This window comes from Strongylocentrotus purpuratus, unplaced genomic scaffold (genome assembly GCF_000002235.5).
Source record: "Strongylocentrotus purpuratus isolate Spur 01 unplaced genomic scaffold, Spur_5.0 spur5_scaffold_5, whole genome shotgun sequence".
NCBI classification, from domain to species: domain Eukaryota; kingdom Metazoa; phylum Echinodermata; class Echinoidea; order Camarodonta; family Strongylocentrotidae; genus Strongylocentrotus; species Strongylocentrotus purpuratus.
The window spans coordinates 11,682,794-11,701,988 of record NW_022145611.1 but is presented as its reverse complement, the minus strand read 5'-3'; the positions used below and the strand labels follow the sequence as shown (position 1 = coordinate 11,701,988).

The window sequence follows — 19,195 nt, the reverse complement described above, 5'->3', positions numbered from 1 at the left end:
ATTTTATAATATAAAACAGTACATTATTCTTAAACTTATAAATAATTATTTTTGTAAGTAAAATATACTATCAAAATTATTTACATAATAAAATTGTATGAGTAATTTCCAATATAGTTATTTTTTCAAGAAATTAGCAGCCATAAAAAAAAACAGATACGGTGGCCTTAACGGGTCCTAGTTTCGATTTTTTTTTCTTGATTTGCATCATAGAGCTATATACTACTAACATATAGTAGCCACAGAATTGAAAATTATGTGATCGAAGCACACAAGATCACTGTGAACTGTAATAGGATAATCAACACGTTTCCATGTGTATCGAAAAATGCACTTGCAAGGAGGAACATTCATTTAATAGGCCATTTTCGTAATGGAATCAAATTTAATGCATAAGTCTTTGTAAAGTGCCTCAATACAAATTATTTCATTCACCTAATAAGAATAATAGTATTTCAATAGACAGAATCCGAACTGCATTAGTTGTTGCCAGGTTGGACAAAAATTATAGGCTTGGCCTACCTAGCAACACTTAATATATGCAGTTTGCAGGTGAATGAAATAATGTGTATTAATTGCCGGCACTTCACAAAGTATAACATTTGGTAGTTACGAAAATAGTCTATTGCCAACAAATACCGTAAACACTTATAATCTAACCGTGAAGTTAAGATCGGTTTAGTGGTGCAATTTAGTTTCCCCCCTAAAATTTAACTCCCCGGCCCCTTTTTTCCTTATCTTTTTTGTGTTTATCTCTCTCTCTCTCTCTCTCTCTCTCTCTCTCTCTTTCTCTCGGATATTCACTTTGTATAAAGAAGGTGTAGGGTCTACAAAATTATTCACCGACTTGAATAATATAAAGAAAAGCGAAATTTGTGGCCTAACTCTCAAGGGAGATATCATGTAAAATTTGTATGCATGATACTATAAGTAAGATACACAATGTCGTGACATAAACGTGGCCTGATAATATGACGGCGGTTCAGTTTAGTACCAGTACCCATTTTACAAGATTTAAAGCTGTCAAGACATGCATAATTATGCATTAGCATATATATTCAATTCTTTATTGTAACAATTATTTACTTTTACCTTGAAATGGGACCTTTGCCTTATATTGAAATATCTCCTTCCTCTGACGAACTGTCATTGAAGCAAGAATTCGTATAACTCCACTTTCATACGCACACATTCATTAATACATGACTATGGCGGCGCGGGCTCGAAGAAAAGAAATATATAAAATATGATTAAAATACACAATATAAAACTTTAAAAATGAAAATGAAATTATATAATAAAGAACAGTGAATAAACAAAAAAGACGTGAAAAAATTGCGGTGAGAATTATATTGAACTACAGAACTTGTTTATGTTAATTCAATTAGAACATTCAAAGTGCGAAGGTGTGTGCCTATAACATAAACCGTTGAAATTGATATATAAGGACAAAATTGAACGTCTATCCAGCTGTCACGAAATTGAATGACAACCTTGGGTCATTAAATTGAATGGATTTCTCTCTAAATTGAATGATATAGAATGAAAAAAGAATGATTTAAGGCGAAATTGAATGCTCAAAGAATGAACATGAACCATGAGAGCCGTGAGAGCCTAACTTGAACGCCGATTAAAGAATTCCAATGCAACTCTGATGAAATTGAGCGTGAAAAACCTATAATAAAATGATGGCATTAAAACCAAATTTGACTGATAACACAATACCAATAATAATTGGTGCGGGTGGGGGTGATGAAGTAGAGCAAAAACTGATGATGGTGAAGATGTTGATGATGGTGAAGATGTTGATGATGGTGATGATGTTGATGATAATAAATGATGGTGAAAATGAAAATTTCAATTGCCTTTTCATCAGTTTTTGAAATGTGCGAACATTACGTAATCCAATCTTGATTTCTAAAGCCAAAAAGGTAATACAAAATGATATTCAAATTGCCCTTCAGTAGATTTTGAAAGTCTTTATGGGACTATGGGTTGATGTATTTGTTATGCTTAGAAAATTATCAAAGCGAAATTAAAACCCTTATATTGGCTGTGTGATCATGGTGATGCTGACTGTATTAATAATGAAGCATAATGCACCGGAAAAGACTTGAATATTAAGATAAATTTCGTAACCACAAACTTCCACCATTAGGGTTTAATAGTTGAGGTTCAGGTTTAGTCATCAATTACCATAATCGTAACGCCTCAATATTATTCAGGTAATATCATTCTAAACTTTGGAGCATTCGTCCTAATTGTTTCCACCCCCTCCCTCCGTCAAATACTTCCTCCTGGGTCAATTTCCTATTGTGCATGCTTCGTAAGCATGGTATAAACGAAATAATAATAGGGCAAAATTGGTGAGGGCAAATTTTATTTTAAAAAAGTAGTCGATTACAGTGAACACTTCCTGTGAGAACTTTTAGAGGAGGTGAATATATCTGAAAATCAATAAGGCTCAAGATTTTTTAAAACATAAGAACAATCATCGCACTCGCATTCATTATGAAAATTTGCCGTTAGCTATATATTGAAATATTAGTGCCAATTTTACGCATAACAGTCATAATCGCAACTATTTTCGAGAAAAAAAAAATCAACCTCATTTAAATGGCCTTTTACGTGACCTTTTGAAATGTGCGAACGTTAAAAAAACCTATCGAGTAATCCAAACGTGATTTCCATGCCAAAGGTATTGAATTCGCCTTCGAGTTGATTTTTTCGTAAAATAGTTTTGATAGTGTTGCTTGTAAACCTTTCTACTTGTATAATGTATCATGATATTAATTACTATACAAAAATGGTATTTAGCGGATTGAGCGAGGGGTCATGCTAGCGTAGTGCCTTTTCATTTCTCTCTCATCGTTTCTTGTTTGGGCGATGTTAATATTTCATTGATTAGAAGAAGAAAAAATGAAGAAAATGCTAATATTATTTTCCCTTATATTGTCTATGACTATCCTATGTTGATATGTCTGACCTTTCACCAGTGTCCGCATCATAAAGTTCATCGCACATTAATACGAGAGAGAGAGAGAGAGAGAGAGAGAGAGAGACGGACGGACGGATAATTCCAACAAAAATGTGCAAATTGATAACATCTAAATATATAAAATAACATAACTCAGTAGGATAAAAATCCTACAAAACATATTTTCAAATCTGCATCCAAACAATCTTGTATGGCCTATACGTGAAGAGGGGGCTCTGACAAGTTTGAAGAATAATTATAATGGCAGTTCCATTATCAACAAGTAGGGTCATGTTTATCATTTCTTACTGACCAATATTTTAGAGTATTTTAATATCAGAACATAGCAAATTAAACTAAAATTAATCATATAAACGATGTCTATGAAAGCTTACTAATGCATAATATTTTGTCTTGAAACCAAAATAAGAATGTGATAATGATTTCGCTTATTTCGTTTCAGCTTTTGAAAGATACCATATCCCCGACTCTTGATTACAACTAGTGCGCTGTCTTCAAATTTGCAATACGGCGAAAGTGCAGAAAGTACAATGCACCCATAATACGGGACAGTTGTGTTTTGTATGTGCTGGAACCCCACCGTCTGCTCGAAGACGTCGGCCGTTCGTGACTCAAAGATACCAATTTTCAGGTTTGTGATTATTAATGGATTTCTGATTGTTTATATATATTGTGAAGCAATGATCATAATGTTATTGGTTAAACTCATGAATGCAAGAAGTAGATTGTTTACGCTTTTTGTGTGTTTGATGATGTTGTTCGCCGTGACAAATGCACCCGTTTTCGTCGAAAAGACAAATCGATAATAAAACCTGCCAGGCTACCGATCTGTATTGTGTGCGTGTGAGATATGACATTGAACCGAAATGTATTTTGAATGGGTGTTAAAATGCTTTTCAAGATTCCTTAGCACTAGTTTAAAGGACTTAAGAGTGAGGTTGGTTTCGCAGACCTTGATTAGCATGATTAGCGTGTGAAGTTTGACTTGAGTCTTGAGTTTAAAGGGCAATCCAACCCAAGTTGTAAACTAAACCTGTCGGACCTCCTTCATTTAAATGAAACTTGAAAGCAGAAAAATCAGTGAATGTCGAAGGTTTGAAATAAATTGGACCATTGAATGAAGCTACATGATTATGAGATTACTATCTACAAATTCATAGCTAGGGCCTAGACTCTAGACTCTAGACCTTTATGCAAAATTCAATTCAACAATTTTGTCAGTGAATTGTGACATAGATCTAGTGACGGACAACTCTCCTGTTTGTGACTTTGTTTTTGTCATGGACGTGGACATTCATTTCTGATTTTCTCCCAAGGCCAAGACCCACAACGTGACTTCTCCATAGGGTCGTAGGGGCACTGCTCAAATATATTATTATGGATAGAAAATAGTAGACTTTATTATTATTTGACCTCTATAAAGGAAAGACCCTCCCGAGTCATACATTTTGAAGAAAAAGACATTTTTAGCAATTATGTGTATTGGAACAAATAAGAAAGTTGTCCGGCACTACGTGGCATTACAGATTCAGCCAATTTGAAATTCCTATACTTTAGTGATCACAACTTACTTACAGTACATGTACATGTATGACTGACTCTGGACTCTGCTTCTATTACTGAAGGCTTGAAGGCCTTGAACTGAAGGCTATCAAAATTATTATTTGTTCAGTTGTGATTTTTGTGCTCTCACTCTCGCTTTCTGTTTTTTGTCTTTGTTTTCTACTTGTAATCTTTAACTAAAAAGGCTACCGGTATGCAGCCGAGCCTAAATAACTAAAATAACAAAGAAGTGCGCGAGGGAGAAGTGTTTAATCTTATAAGGGAAAGTTTTTCAGGCGAGACAGAGGATCCTGTTATCCATTTTTGAATTACTTAAATAAGAAAGAAAGAAAAGAAGAAAGAAAAAAAAACCTAAAACAACAACAAATAAAACAAAAAAGAAGCAAGTATCAAGTTGGTTATACTCAGTCAAAGGCCAAGGAGATGCACCAAGAAAACACATTTAAACTGATCCATGACTATGAACAACATCATCCATTACTTTATGAAATATACTACAGTATTCAGTTTATCTACATCTTTGGATATTTATTATCTCCTGTACACTTTAAGCTCAGTTTCATATAGGTATATAATTCTTGATATTAGTGAGTGATACAAAAAAACACCTCTGTTGTATACCGGGATACTTGCATTTGAAGAAAAAAATATGCATAGTAAAATATCTGATATAATCCCTACTAATTCCACAGGAAATATTGACAGATAAGTTAAAGCGATCTGTATTGTTCTGATGCTTATGTGCAATATATCATTTTTATTCTCAGTGAGAAGCTCTTTCATGTACTTCAACAGTTTGAAGTAATACTATGAAACTCAACAACAGGGCTACAACTTTTGCATGCAGTACATACCGGTATGTCCAGCTTTTAATATGAATTTAAATTCACAAAGGACAATATTTATTTCTTTAGATAGTGCCCTCTTTAGAATTCTTGCTTTTGGCAATGTATTAAAAATACTGCATGTTTCGTTCAGGTCCCATTTCAAATGCAGTCTCTTCCGCTCTTTTTTGCGCGTATTGGCGATAGCGAGAATTACCAACTTTTCTTGATTAGGTGTAAGTTTAAATGTTACAATATCTGTATGATGTCAGGCAGATTTTTTTTTTTAGAATGATGACTTGGCCTTGGATAGGACAAGATAGTTATCTATTTCCAGGAGTAAAATTATAGGTTAAAAGTCTATGAGGTCACTTGTGTTGTGTTACCTGTCATGGCTGATAATGATTTACAGCTACACGGTCATTATTAAGTAAAAACTTCCTGTATTGTACAAGGTTATGTAGTGTATTTGTGTAACCTGGTTTGCATTTACTTCTTGCAGGTTGAAAACATGTGTGGGCGTTCATTCATTCAGAGTACCGTAATCGTTTCTTTGAATGTGCCATACATAATGTACATGTTCCTTTGCTTATAGCATATTATTTCCTTTAAGTACATCTACTTAATGTGATTATCATATGTTCTGCTGGGTAAATTTACTACAACAAAAGACACAAAATTCATTTCTGCAATTTATGCTTTTTGAATGTTTAATTGTTCAAATTAATGTTGATTTAGAGAGAGAGAGAGAGAGAGAGAGAGAGAGAGAGAGAGAGAGAGAAAGAAAAAGAGAAACAGAGATAGAGAGAGAATGGGGGGGGGGGGGGAGGGGGGGGGGGGGAGTAAGAGATGTAGTGAACCATGGAGGTAAGAATTGAAAGTTTACTTTGATAAGTAAACCTCTTTTAGTTTTATGAAGGAAAGAAAGTTTATAGTGAGTTGTTAAATTGAAACACTGTACATGTACATGATAGTTAAATAAGTTCATGTATTGAAATAGAAAGTAAAGCCAGTATTCATCACATGGTGCTTTAAATATCGTAATGCTATCAATCTTATTTTTTTTTAAAAGCCTGTGAAAAAAAACTCTTTGTAATGTCAGCATAAGGACATGTCCGTCCTTTTTATTGAATTGATGAACTGTACCACTAACCTTATTTTGTGAAAGTTATTGTGAAAGTTATTGTGAAAGTTATCATGGAAGTAAACCCATTGTACTTGACAAACCAAGTGCTTGGATGCTCTTATGTTTATTTACATTTGGCTAAAGTGGTTTCAATACACACATGATTTTCCGATAATATTGTGTAAGATCTTTAAATTTAGTGTATGTGATAATTAACACGATTCCATTACTTTAACTAGACCATAGAGCATAAGAGTGTTAATTGGCTGCCCAAATGCTTATAATGATATTAATAAAACTTTGATTCATATCAGTAAAACTACCCATTTCGATTGCAAGGTACATGCATGTTCTCTAAAATTACCTTTATGCTATATCTGAAGGAGTTTTGAAGAGGATCAAAATCTGAAATGTACGATGTACGTGCAAATGGACACGTAATTAAGAGAAAGTGAAACTAGTTTTGACGTGCAATAATGTGAGAACCATACACTGTTATACACATGAATACACAATATGTACATCATGTAAAGACAGTATTGAAAAATAACATTTTTTTAAAAGGGAAAACGTGCAGAGTGAAAGGAGATGGTGGAGAGAGAGAGAAAGAGAGAGGGAGAGATAGATAGAGAGAGAGAGAGAGAGAGAGAGAGAGAGAGAGAGAGAGAGAGAGAGGAAAAAAAAGGGGGGGGGGGAGGCACCAATTGTGATGTGTTTCAACAAAACCTGGACAAATTTGCAATTTGGCAAAGCAGTAAAAAGAATGAAAATAATGTTCCTTGAAGACTCAAGAGAAATTTAAGGTTTTTTGTAAATGGAATCTTTGATGTCTACATATGTATTTAATCTATCCTCAGGTTGATTTTTTTCTTCTCAAATTTGATCTGGACAGGCATTAAGTATTAAGTATTTAGAGACATGTCTTTTACACCAAGTGAAATTCACGTCTTGTTTCATGGTTTGATTTTAAAAGAGACGATGTTTTGTTATCATGTGCCCCTCACCATTCACTCTCTATCCATTTGATTGTGCTCTAGACTTCACTTAATTTTTATAGCCAATTTCTAACTAAATCATGTTTTCTTACATTCTCATATTTGTTGTCTGATGGATAGATACATGTACTTGGTCTGCATATAAAAGCATGTAGATATTTTGCAGATATTGAAAATATAAAGAAGAGAAAGTCAATATGCAAGAACTCTTGAAATGATCAATTACAGAAACAAAGATCCCCTATATGAGTTGAGTAACTAGATTTGAGAGCTAAATGCATTCAGTTCTGGAAATAATTAAATCTAAGTTCTGGACCAAATTGACTAATGGAAAAAATATAATGACTTGCATCAATTGCCAATTAAAAGCATTTTTCTCTTCTCTCTGAAAATATAAAGAAAGCTCAACACAATAAAGAAGTGAATTTTAAAGTGACCATCTAAATCCATCAATCTCTATACTGTACATACAGGTACGATCATGAAAGAAGATGTTTCTCCTCATTTACACATGTGTAGCTGTCACAGGTGTCTGTGTTAAATTGTTTGTGCTCAATTAATTGAATCATTAAGCGGAAAGGGCAATAGTATATTGACATCTTTGAGCTGTCAATTACACCTCTTGGAGGTTATAAGCAGTGCGTCATAGTCATAGGGCCCCTTGATTTAATCATCAAATATTAAGGCAAGTGGTTATTCACCAAATGGCTGTAGCAAATGCCAAGTGGAATCAATCGCCTCTTGTCTGTCATATTGTTGTTTTCTCTTTGAATTAAATTCATCATTTCTATTAATTATCAATAATCAATTACATACTACATGTAGGCTGAAATATTGATTTTGTAAGAATTGTTAGGTATTTCTTAATTAACAAAATATGAGATTTTGGAATCTGAAAATGGAAATCCTGGAAAGACATTGATATTGTAAGGTGGAAATAACAAGTGATCATAGTACTATCAGTCATATATAACTTACAGGAATCAACTCATAAGAATTAATAATTTTATATAATGATAAATTACAACCAATCCATTCTCTATTTTTGCAAGTCTGATGTACAGTCAGCTTGCAGGAGTATGAAATAATTATTTTATTATTTTAGAGTGATGCCTCTTTTTACAAAATGAATTAGTTCATGTATTATAATGAACAGTTCAATGGTGCTTTATGGAGGAAATGTAGAGCGTAAAGTTTGATGGACGAGGGCCATCACACACATGAACGGGAGGAGATGGAGTGGAGTCGTTGCTATCCAATTGGCTCTCTTGAATCTTGCATAGGTGTGTGATGAATGTCGTGTCAAGACGTTGCCCCTGATGGAATGAATGCATGGGGCTGCGTGCATGAGATGTGCGACCCAAGGCTTCATTTTCATGCAATTGGATCCCAAGGCACCAGGTCGGGTGTTTAAATGGAACGGATAAGGAGAGGAGAATTCAGAGATATGATGTATGAAAAAGGAAAATTTTATAAATAGGTATGGAACACCTGTACAAACTTGATACAAATTTGTAAATTATAGACATGAACGAATGTGTGAGTATGTGTAGGGTAAAATGGTACATTGAGAGTCTAAATGAGGTATAGGAAATAAGAGATGGAGAAAAAGGGAGAGAAGAAGAATTGAATGAATGAGACAGTAGAAGGGGAACGGGAGACTCTATCAAAAGGAAGACAGTAGAAAAGAAAGTACATGTAGATAGGGAATTGAAATTAAACAAGATTTAAAGAGTACACGGATCTATAGAGGAGATCAGAGAAATGAAGATAATGAAAATAAAAGAGGCATGTGGAGGTAAGATGAAAGTGAAGGAAAGAAAGAAGGAAAGATGATAAACACATTGACAGAGAGAAAGAGAGAGAGAGAGAGAGAGAGAGAGAGAGAGAGAGAGAGAGAAAGAAAAAGGAAGAGGGAGATACTTTAGGAAAAGTGAGGGCAAGTGTAATGGGTTAAAGAGACAGTGAATATTAGGGAGATAGAAAAGGAGAGCAAGAGAAATGGAGAGCACTTCAGTCTTGAAAACCCATCTCCTGTAATAATACCTCTGGTACAATCTCGGATAGCCTATGGATTGGAAAACAGATGTCCCCGAATCTATTTGCAGAGCATGGAGGCAGTATCATGTCTCCAGAAGCCGTCTTGACTATCTATGTACACATTCACCTTGATACACTCCCGCTCTTTATGTATGACAAACATCTTTCTGCACCGCTACATGCGGTAAGAGTGGCGAGAAGTTAAAGGGATTTATGAAATTATTCACATTGCAACATAAAATTATACAATATCATATGATCATTACTTGAGGTAATGGCCCGAGAAGGAAGAAGATGGGAAGAGCAAAAGAACCAATATTAATATGCATGTATTCAAAGCTTGCATGATTAATACAAAAATGATCAGTTATACTTATAAAATTTATACAACAGCTTTGAAATCCTATATCTGGGCATTTCTTTCTGATCTCTTATATTTTTAGTATAGGCCTACCGGATTACTGTATCTTTCTAGAGCTTTTAAATAGTGAGGGGTAAACATCCTTTTGATGTTTGTTATGTGTGTATATTATTTCATCATACTTTGTAATGTACATAGGACACATAATGGAAACAGGAAAAATATGTTTGACTTACCTATCTACACATTCATGGATTGTAGATTGGAATATTTGTGACACAGTGCCTGTAACACAGTGCCTGTAATACAATACGACTGTTTTTGCTCTAATTGTACTATAGGTTTAAGTGCATTATCTTCTTAATTGTTTGCCTTATGTGTAACAGGAAATAAAGTAGTGATAATTGAAAAGACGGTTAGAATCTGGGTGATATCTTGTTATTTCCTTGATAATGGGAGTCTATGAATTGTAAATTGTGGTTAATTGTAAAATACGGTAGATTAACAAGTAGAGTGCAATGTCTTCCGTATTGTTAAGATTTTGAGTTAAGTATGCATTTCTTTGAACTCATGAAAATGTGGTTTCACTGAAAAGTACCCTCACTTTTCAGATATGACATTTTCACTCTTTTTAATCATTTTATGTGCATGTAATTAGACATTGATACATACAAAACAATTTACTTTAGGTAAAACCTGATATGGTACATCTTAGGCTCTTGTATATGTACCGGTATTTATTTTTGTATGTATTTTTTATTACTCCTACATGTGCATGTACTGTATATGTGCATACAATATGTAACTGTGAGCCTAACAAGTGATGGTATTAAAGCTAGGGCACCATTGACTTGTACAGAACGATGTGTTAAAATTTTGTGATACTTATTTTCCATCCTGTTTCTGTATTTCTTTACTGAATATCATTATATAAATAAGATTCGAGAATATAACTGGATTTTAGAGTTTGATTCGTTGCTGATTACTGTCAAACATTGCTAAATTGTGTAAGACCATCTACATATAGTAACCAATAAAATTGTCACCTATTGTTATGTACTCCCATAAACATCAATGTATATTCTTGTCAAATCATACTGTACTTTTTATCTCTAAGATGACAGGTCTATGAATATGTGCAAAAATCTTTAAATTAACATACTGTACGTGTACATGTATATGTACATGAATGATATGGAATCATTTGAGTTTTGGTTTGATTATCAGAAAGATGTATGTGAAATACAGTACATGTGTGTTAAACGTGAGAGATGAAAAGTTGGAAACCATACCTACAAGTTCCCCTGTACTTTCCCTTCCTGTGTTCACTGCTGGTACCCAGAGAGAAATTAAAGCACTAATGTACAGTGTACATGCTGGGCTGAGTTTGAAAAGAAACATGCAATGAACATGAAGACAAGTGGTATTAAATAGATCACATCTTCTAAAGGAAATTATAAGTTAATGCAAATTAGTTGAGCAGTTAATAGAAAAACAAAAAATGTTCAGGCCGATCACATACTTTGAAAACATTTCTATTATGGAGTCCCTGGGTAACTAACGTAGTCCTGTGTATACATATTTCTGTTGTTAGTTTCAAGTGTACTTCAGTTTCAACTATTTGTTGTAATTTTCTTTACAATTCTCTTGTCCAGTCAACCAGTTGTATGCATCATAGGAAATTAAATGACTTTCCAACAACTCTGAAAATGCAGAAAGTTTCCATTGAACACCAGAAGCTGTGAACTCGACTGGCTATACAGTAGCTCGCTACCATGCGCATTCATGTACCCAACGTTTCAAGCGACAATCGACCGTCTCATTCTCCCATAGACCCATGCATACCCTTCGCTTTTTACATCCAACCTGCCAAAGAGACTCTATAGTGCATAGGTGTCTATGGTTCCTGAATGCAAATTTATGATGAACATGGGTCCAAGTGAGAAAAACACCTGTTTAATGGAAAAGCCATGACTTTGCTCCTACCCTACATTTGCTGAAAGTGTATTGTTACTTTTTTTCTCCCTTCTATGATTCATTTTTCCCTCTTTTGTGACATCCTCACAGTTTCCTTCCGTTCATCGCTCTGATTTTTTTGTCGCTCACCTTCTCCGCTTTCATGTCTCCAGTTGCAACATGTATGTTCATTTTATGCTTCATATTTTTTAAATCAAGGGTCTTCTCTTTTCATTTTCTACATAAAGCATAATGCAGGGGGACTGCACATTTCAGTGTTGACATACAATCAGTCAATACAGTGTACTATTGATGCAGACCCCGGCATTGGAGACTTTCTTTGTTATTTTAATAATTATGTGTATCTCTTAGTCTGATATACCCTCTTATTACTATAATTTCTGCCTCATCTACTTTGATCACTTCCCCTTCCGATTCATTTGTTATTTATTTTCCCCTCATTCTCTTCTAAATTTTGACTTTTTATGCCTCCGCCACCGAAGGTGGTGCCGGAGGCATCATGTTTTCGGGTTGTCCGTCCGTACGTCCGTCCGTCCGTACATCCGTCCGTCCGTACGTCCGTCCGTCCGTACGTCCGTACGTCCGTCCGTCCGTCCCGTTTGACCGTTATCACAATATCTCAAGAACCATTTAAGATTTAAACTTAAGACTCGGGAATAGTATTTATCACCATAGGAAGACGATCTGATTAGATTTTGGAGTACGTAGGTCAAAGGTCACAGGTCACAGAGGTCAACTTATGAAATTCCTTGTATTGAGTTTGTTAGCGCGATATCTCAAGAACCATTTGAGATTTAAACTTCAAACTTAAGGATAGTATGTATCACCATAGGAAGACGATCTGATTAGATGTTGGAGCACGTATGTCAAAGGTCAAGGGTCACAGAGGTCAACTTATGAAATTCCATACATTGAGATTGTTATCATGATATCTCAAGAACCACTGGAGATTTAAACTTCAAACTTAGTGATAGTGTGTATCACTATAGGAAAACAATCTGATTACATTTTGGAGCACGTAGGTCAAAGGTCAAGGGTCATAGAGGTCAACTTATGAAATTCCATACATTGAGATTGTTATCATGATATCTCAAAAACCACTGGAGATGTAAAAACTTCAAACTTAGTGATAGTGTGTATCACTATAGGAAAACAATCTGATTACATTTTGGAGCACGTAGGTCAAAGGTCAAGGGTCATAGAGGTCAACTTATGAAATTCCATACATTGAGATTGTTATCATGATATCTCAAAAACCACTGGAGATGTAAAAACTTCAAACTTAAGGATAGTATGTATCACCATAGGAAGACGATCTGATTAGATTTTGGAGCACGTAGGTCAAAGGTCAAGGGTCACAGAGGTCAACTTATGAAATTCCATACATTGAGATTGTTATCATAATATCTCAAGAACCACTGGAGATTTAAACTTCAAACTTAATGATAGTGTGTATCACCATAGGAAGACAATCTGATTAGATTTTGGAGCACGTAGGTCAAAGGTCAAGGGTCACAGAGGTCAACTTATGAAATTCCATACATTGAGATTGTTATCATGATATCTCAAGAACCACTGGAGATTTAAACTCCAAACTTGTTTAAATTGCTCTATGGCGGAGGCATCATTTTCGACTGCGCGCAGTCAAAATTCCATCTAGTTTCCTTCTTTCTCTTGACTAAACATGATAATCTTGTCTATTACACGTACATGTTTGATTGAATTATACATCATTTAATTATCACCTTAGTGTTTAAAGGTAAAACTACATTAATTCATATACACACCTGTACATGTTGTACGTGCTAAGTTAAAAACAACAAGTGAAATCTATAGCTAGGTCCCATATGAGAGAGTATAGGAAGTTGACTATCAGTTGGTGTGTGTCTAGGCAGAAGTTGATTTGTGGTTTGAACTCACTATCCAACTCACTGATTTGATTGTGTATTGACTTACTTTTGCTCTACTTAATTGGGATCATCCACCTCTTTTTATGAGATGAGGGGAGGGGGTCTGGACATCTTTTTCCAAAACTAATGCTCCATCTTGGAATATAGCCATGGAGCTCATGTATACAGTGAAACCTGTCTATAAAGACCACCCAAGGGAGACAGGAAAAATGATCTTTATAGGCAGGTGGCATTTATGTACAGGCTCCTTAAGTACCTGTTTCAATGAGAAACCTTTTTCATTGAAAAAAAAAAGTGGTCTCTGTAGACAGGTGGTCGCTAAAGCAGGTTTGACTGTAAATATATATATATATATATATATATATATATATATATATAAATATATTTATATACATTTGATTTTAGCGTGTACATGTACAACATAATCTATCAAAATGCTTTCATATACCCACTGTGTAGTAAAAATTAATATATTTTTGTATTCTCTGTGTCTTCTTTATCAGGTTTTCTTCCGATTTTACAACCACATTGACATTGACTTTGAGCGTAGGATTCCTAAATGAGGGTCAGATGTTGTTGTGGTATATCGGACTCCTCAGCGTGGCTTCCTGATTGTGATAGCAAGCAAGCTGTTTTTATTCCATCAGATGTAAGGTATTAAAACCCTGGCAAGCAGTGGTCTTCCATCAAAACAACAACTTTACAAACAATTTGCAAGCTCAGTATTTTACTTGGATTGGATTTTTAACAGGAAACAAGGTATGTATTATGTTGGTTGGTTTGTTTTTACATGACTGTTTTATGTTTCTTTATGTGTTCATATTTATCTTATGTTCATTTGAAAAGTACTGTTTTATTTATAACCCAAGTATTATGAAAACACAAGTATCCTGATTTTGCTGTTTTTCAATAGTAGGAATTGAAATATGTACTTGCATTTATAATTAAAAAATAAAGCGCTTAGAAACAAAGTATAAACAAAGGGCTAAATAAACATGACAATTATTATTATTATTATCATTATTGTTCATGTATGTGAACATAATTTCGCACATCCAGATTGAGTTGCACTTAAACTTGTACATGAACCATAAGGTAGACATGCTATTAATTATGTCCATTTGAGTACTTTGTTCGCATTACTCTTTCACATCCATACTCTGTGCAAGAAAACAAAATCCGAAATCTGATTGGTTAATAAACACGGTTGAGACAATACCACGTAACTGAGAATACATCCTTTAGACATTCAATCCATACAAATACCGGCCTAAGCTGTCTAAGCTTTGCAGAATTGGATAAGTAATGAAGGGTTTAGATACAGCTTTATTGAAAACAAAGCATTTACATTGCAGAAGCCAGGGTTGTTCATCAGGCATTTGTGGAAGTACCTCATCTTTTCATTAAAGTATTCCAAGCCTGGAATTATTGGAGTAATGAAGAGATGGGAGGGTGAGACTGGATGTCTATGTGATTCATTTACGTTTTATGCACATGAACAGTGGCATACATTCCCCATACTGCTGAAAACCATTCCCCCCCCCCCCAAAAAAAAAAAAAAAAAAAAACGTAAGAAAAAGAGGGGGCAAGGGAAACATAAAATGGAGAGAGATAAAAAGAATGTTGAGCAGAAAATAACACAACCATGATAATCCTGCTATGTAATCCAGATATCAAATTTCAATTTCAAATTTCATTTATTGGTCCAAAAGGTAATTTGTTGCATTTACATGCGTTATTCGTAGAGAAAAATAAATAAAATGTACATGTGACATGAAACATACAACATACAACGAGTATATAGAAAAAATAAACATATAGCACTTTAACATTCTCACATTATTTCATGATATATATCAACCTTGCTTGCTTTTTACCCCATCCCCCTCCCCCTCCCCCTCTCCTTCTCCATGATGGCCAGTGGCCAGTGACCCCTTAATGAATGGCCTCATACTGCAGCCTGCACATGAAGTGGTTCTTCAAATGAAGATGATATGTACAGTCGTCATACATATCAAATTCCAATCAAGCTTGGTCTAGATCTAACCTACATTTGAAGTCAAGGAATATTGCAGGATATGTTTTGAGTGCAGCAATATATGTTTTTCCATTAGAGTAAGGAAAGACTGCATTTTCCAGTAGACATGGCAGTCACAGTAATAAAGGTTAAATGTGTCTGGAGAAGAATTCCCATACATTTATGTTCTGGTGTACACCAGTACACATATATGGAGGTACATTCTATAAAGCTATGTGTGGGTCAATGCCTACTGTATTCACATGTATTGACCTGGGAACTAATTGGTGAAGAGCATCCTCTTGTGGCAAGATATTTATAATGTTGGTGATGTGCAGTACACTGTACAACTCTTATTTTCAGTTGTAAAGATAGACAAATATATGATATTTATCATTTATTTTTTATATACAGTAGGATAAAGATATATCTTGGATAGACATTTCCCTGATAGGGGTGATTTGTTTGATAGTACCTTTAAAAATAATGCAGCAGTTTTTCAAGTACATTCTGAACTGTCTGGCTTCCATAAATAGAGGACTTTAGAGACATTGTTTTCATCCAAGAAAGTTGTATGACCACTGCCATTCTGTCTACCGAGGGGTATTCAACGCATGGTAGGAATTCCAGCCACGAGGGTGTCAGAATAAACATCAATCCGTTGAAAAACAAGCATAAATAGGATGTGCCTTGTTCAGTGGAGTAATCATTGTTATTTCCATCTCACCCTTGACCTAGCGACCCCTGCCCAAAGGTCAAGTTCAAGCTATCAATCAATGTCAGAATTGAATCATTCAATGAAATGTCAGATAGAAGAGAGTATTTGGTTCCAAAAGCTGTCAATGAAGTTTTACATGACTGGAAAGTAGCATAACATGTGTTAGTTGATTCAAGCTAATTTTGCAGACTTGTAACATGTACCACACTTTCGGTTTTGCAGTGGGGTTTTCATTTGAGTTTTCTCACATAGTGTAAGTATTCTATTTAACTGTCTTTTCTTTCTGAAAATTCATAAGATGATTAGATTTATTTGTGCGAAAACAAATTTTGATATTTGCAAACCATTTTTTAAAATAAGTTTTTACTCTAATTTGTGTCTTGTTTGTGAAATGAAATTGCCATCCGTGCATTGAAAAATAACTGATTTGAGAAGGATTAATGAAATTCCGCTTAAAAAATTAATCTTATTTGCCCTTTGGTCTAATCTGCAATATTCTAGTGGCCCACCCCTCTCCACTCGCCCTAAATTTTTGCCAAATGTTCCTAAAGTCGTGCAAGTATCCGATTTCCCGGGGAAATGAGGCCAGAGAGTCATTAATTTAATGAAATCAGCGTTTGAGTATTGCTCTTGATGCGCAATGCATAGCTCATGTTACTTGTGTACTAAGGAGCCCTCTGCCTCATTTCGATAATCGAAAAATGTGTCTTGGAGTATCGACGGTGGTCGTAATCACCCCCATGTAGGACCCAGGAGGGTCGCGAGGAAGATTGGGAACCATCGTTGTGCCTAAAGTGTTCTGGGTCTGGCTTTGATTTTCATTAATGATTTGTGAATCTGTGCAAGTAAAGAAAGAGTTTTGACTCTGATTTTGAATTTGTTTTGGATGGGTTTTGCCTATGTTTAACCTTTTTAATTGCATAGTTTTATGACAGTAAAAAAAATGCTTAATTTGAATAGCATCCATGCCAATGGTAATAAAAATTATGATAGCGATTGAATATAAACAGATATTACCAAAAAAATTATCATGACAGTAGCTGGAATTCATTTTTGGATATAATTCTAAATTTTAAAAAAATGCATGAAGTGGGGTTTTATTTTTGACTGTTAAAGATTAAATTTGCTCATAAATATCTCTTAAAGGAGAATTGGTCATCAAACGTACCTTTCATTGTGTTAGATACAGGTATAGAAACATGCTTATGAAAAGATTAATTCATTGTAGCTAAAACTAAAGGATGGAATATTGGAAGGAGAATTTCTTCTTACTTGTCTTGAACATGTATGAAACTCATTTTTTCATCAAGTACCGGTATTCTTTTGATTTTCAATTCTTTCCTGACTTAAGATTCCAGTATTTTGCTTCCTTTCTAACTACTATTAAACACTTCTTAAATGAGATGCTTGAAAATAAGTCCAATTTGTTTTGGTTTTTGTTGTTGAGGGGGGGGGGGGGGGGGGGCTAGTGAGATGCATACTAACAATATCATGGATTCTTATTGTGTTAGATACAGGTATAGAAACATGCTTATGAAAAGATTAATTCATTGTAGCTAAAACTAAAGGATGGAATATTGGAAGGAGAATTTCTTCTTACTTGTCTTGAACATGTATGAAACTCATTTTTTCATCAAGTACCGGTATTCTTTTGATTTTCGATTCTTTCCTGACTTAAGATTCCAGTATTTTGCTTCCTTTCTAACTACTATTAAACACTTCTTAAATGAGATACTTGAAAATAAGTCCAATTTGTTTTGGTTTTTGTTGTTGAGGGGGGGGGGGGGGGGGGGGGGGCTAGTGAGATGCATACTAACAATATCATGGATTCTTATTTTTTTCCTCGGAACATTGCTACATTTATCATTGAATATTGGAATTTTATTTACTTGCCTTTTATGTGCTAAACATTGATTATTGGTCCTGCTACTCCTATACCATTCAGGTATGACCTTTCTTACACTCAAAAGATATCAACGAACCAGTCAATGACATGTACGTGTACAGGTACTCGTTCTTTCACAGTTTCACCACTACATGTAAGTTGCCATCTTACATGTCTTTAACACATGTACATACATTTAATTGCGGTTTCTCATGCCACTGTATGCATACATGTAAGTGACAACTTCTCATTAACTGATGAATCATCCCTTATGATTGCCAAGTCCAAATGCAGGAATATTTGCCACCCCTTGTGGTATTTCCAATCTGTTTTGATAGCTACCCTGGAGTTGATACCTAGAGATGGGTTTATACTCTCTCTCTCTCTCACTCTCTCTTTCTGTCTCTCGCTCTCTTTTTATCTCTCGCTCTCTCTCTCTCTCTCTTTCTCTCTCTCTTCCCCCCCCCTCTCTCTCTCCCTCCCACCCTCTCCTTGTTTCTCCATCTCTGATTTCTTCTTTTTCTCTGTATTCGTCTTTACATTAAAAGTGTCTCTCTATCTGAGTCTTTGTCAATGTTATTCTGTATCTGGCTTTCTTTTTATCTTGTCCGCCTGTCAGTCTGTCGGTCGAGCTCTTTTTCTCCCTTGCAAACACACCCCTCTCTCTCTCTCTTTCTCACCCTCAATCTCTGTTCCTGTCTCAGTATTTCTGTCTTTGCCTTATTACCTCTGTTTCATATTTTTTTTTATCTTGCCCTCTCACTTTCTCCTCCCCCTCTCT

General features: G+C 34.9%; 1 long non-coding RNA gene across 2 annotated transcripts; it reads left to right on the top strand.

Annotated features, from left to right (window-relative positions):
- The first annotated feature begins 3,253 nt into the window (after window positions 1-3,253).
- On the top strand, window positions 3,254-18,781 carry LOC115929723. Of its 2 annotated transcripts, XR_004066697.1 has the most exons (3): window positions 3,307-3,629; window positions 14,298-14,553; window positions 18,475-18,781. It is a non-coding gene; the product is annotated as an uncharacterized LOC115929723 (long non-coding RNA). The 2 variants fall into 2 exon arrangements; XR_004066696.1 differs by lacking the exon at window positions 18,475-18,781 and having other exon boundaries at window positions 3,254-3,629; window positions 14,298-15,534.
- Window positions 18,782-19,195: the final 414 nt, after the last annotated feature.